The sequence below is a fragment of the Mus pahari genome, chromosome 8 (genome assembly GCF_900095145.1).
Source record: "Mus pahari chromosome 8, PAHARI_EIJ_v1.1, whole genome shotgun sequence".
Classification (NCBI taxonomy): domain Eukaryota; kingdom Metazoa; phylum Chordata; class Mammalia; order Rodentia; family Muridae; genus Mus; species Mus pahari.
This window is the reverse complement of record NC_034597.1, coordinates 84832299-84835299: the sequence shown is the minus strand read 5'-3', so window position 1 is coordinate 84835299 and position 3001 is coordinate 84832299.

The window sequence follows — 3001 nt, the reverse complement described above, 5'->3', positions numbered from 1 at the left end:
CCTGAGAATTCATGTCTTCAGGCTTGAGATTTCTCTGTATTTTTCTGGAAGTCGAGTCTGCAGATATGCTACTTTCTTATCCTGTGATCTAATGCCCTTTCTGGCATCTAAATCTAAAGATTTCTCAGTCTTTAGCCTGAGTTCACCCCACCAGCTCTTAATTTCAGATGATCCTCTTATTTAGGTCCTGGCAGTTCTGCAAGTTTTCTGTTTCTTGTTGCCATGACAGCTGTCACTATTGCTATGGTTACTGATGCTTTTTGCTGCTGCTATCACTCCTATAGATCCTGTTCCTTCTCTCGGGAAGATTCTATCACACCTACCTCTAAGTTCAGTCAGCTGCAGGTTCTCAATGTCACTGTCATGGCTGACAGACACTCAAGCCTCTTTCACTGACACTGTCAAGGCTGAGAGACCTTTAGAGTCTCTGAATTTGACATTGTCATAGCTCATAACCTCTCGACACTTGCTTTGAAGGGTGTCGTGCTGATTATCTTTGTTCCATTGACACAAATTAGAGTAACATGGGATGATGGGATTGCCTAAATAGATTAGCCCATGGCCACATTTATGTAACAAGTTTTTAATGAATGATGTATGTGGGAAGCAGAGCCCTCTTTAGGTGATGCCAGCCTTTGGCAGGTGTTCTTGGGTTACAGAAGAAAAGAAGCTGAGGAGGCCATGGAGAGCCAGCAGGTAAAAAGTTTTTCTTTGTGGTCTCTATTTCAGTTCCAGCTTCTAAATTCCCACTGTGAGTTCTAGCCTGGTCTTCTTTTGATTGACATGTAAGTCAAGTAAACCCGTTCCTTGCCCAAGTCATTTTTAGTTGGTGTTTTAGCACAGAAGCAACAACAACAACAACAACAACAACAACAACAAAAATCGAACACTTGCTGATTTAGAGTTAGCAATCCATTCAGTATGGATGCTTTAAATCAAAATATTAATAAAATAGGATTATGAGCTTCATATATGTGGCATTGCTTAGAAGTCATCCTATTGTCTTGAAATTTTCTGGGAATCTAAAATAAGACTCTTAATTTTGTGAAGAGGACAGATATCCTACTTTTCTACATCCTGTGATCTAGAAATTCATAGAATTAATTGTAATCCCTAGCCCACAGAAATACGACATGATCTCATGTAGGTTTCTCAGGAGCCCTTTGAAGATAATAGTTTCAAAGCCTACTGAAATCCTGTAAATGATTGCTATAAATACAATTGAGTGTAACTGTCTCATAAGAATCCCAAAGGTACACTTGGATATGTCTTATTCTTTTTCTGAGAATCACTTCCCCTGAACACCTATGTTTAAAATATACATTAGAACATCTTTTATTTATCTATAACTGACATTTCTAAAGCTGACATCCAAGATCCGGTGTATGCTCTACTTCCTTCATGAGCACCTCTTTCTTTTACATTAGCCATATACTTAAAATTTTCTGTGTATATATCTATATATACTACTTGTTCATACACTCATGAGTCCCATAAACATACTCAGCAGAAACCCATGATATATATGCAAAGACATGGTACAGACCTGTACTTGCTGTTTCCATCTCTGCCTGATATGCCTGATATGTGTGTTGCTTACTAGAGTCTGGGAGCAACAATTCAATTCATAATATTCATAAATGCATATATATGCATAAATGCATGCATGTATTGAGTTGTTGGACAAAAGAGTCGTGGAAATCCCCAAACATTTCATGCCATTTTGACAAGACAGTAGTTAGCTCTCTCATGAAATTGGAAATGTCATTGGGAAGAGAGGCCCCTTGGTCTTGCAAACTTTATATGACCCAGCACAGGGGAAGGCCAGGGCCAAGAAGTAGGAGTAGGGGGGTAGGGGAGCAGGGGCAGGGGGAGGGTATAGGGAACTTTTGGGATTGCATTCGAAATGTAAATAAAGAAAATATCTATTTAAAAAAAGAAATTGGAAGTGGAGCCAGTTGCTGAGGACAATACACAACAACTCATTGGCCATCGAGAAGTGGAGCTGATGCCTATATAGAAGTTTTGCCCCTACATTCTGTTCTCTTTAGTGTTGGAAAGGTTCTCTGCAGGTTAACAAGAGAGAAATGTGGACATCAACCTAACCACACAATTTTGACCCACAATTCGTCCTGTTTGCAAGATATACTAGGGCAATAATGGCATAGAATCTGTGGGAGAAGTCAACCAGTGTCTGATTTTACTTGAGGCCCACTCCAGGAGAAGGAACTAAAACCTCAAGCTCCTTGGCTCGTCAAGAACCAGAGACTAGATGTCATAGAAAACAAAAGTTAAACAAAAACAAATACTACTGGTCTAAAAAATAATTATCAATAAAACGACTCCTAATTATATTCTTCTATTCTCATAGATCAGTGCCTTATTCTATCACCATTAGAGAGGTATGCCCTAGCAGCAAATAAAAACAGATGCAGAGAGCCACAGCCAGACATTTTGCAGAGAGAGAGAGAGAGAGAGAGAGAGAGAGAGAGAGAGAGAGAGAGAGAGAAAGGGAGGGAGGGATGGAGGGATGGAGGGAGGGAGGGAGGGAGGGAGAGATATTCTAATTGGGAGTTCATTATCAATTCTGTCTCTTCAGAACTCAGGGAAACCTATGGAAAAGAAGGTAGAAAGATTGTAGGATTGTAGGACGCACAGGGGATGGAAGCCACCAGGAGAACAAAGCCACCTGAATCTACTAAGCAAAGCACATATCAGGCAGAGACTGAAGCAGCAAGCACAGGACCTGCACAGGTCTGTACTGTGTCCTCTGCATGTATATCATGGATTTTAGCTGAGTAGTGTTTAGGACCTACTAGTGTGTGTGCAAGTCCTTGTGCCTGGACTTTGGGCTCATTTGCATCTGTAGGGTTGTCTTGTCTAGCACCCATGGGTTGTCTTGTCTAGCACCCATGGGATTCTATTTACTTCATCTTACTATATTCTATTTTGTCATATTTGGTTATCACTTAGAAGCCTGTTCTCTTCTAATGGGAGACAA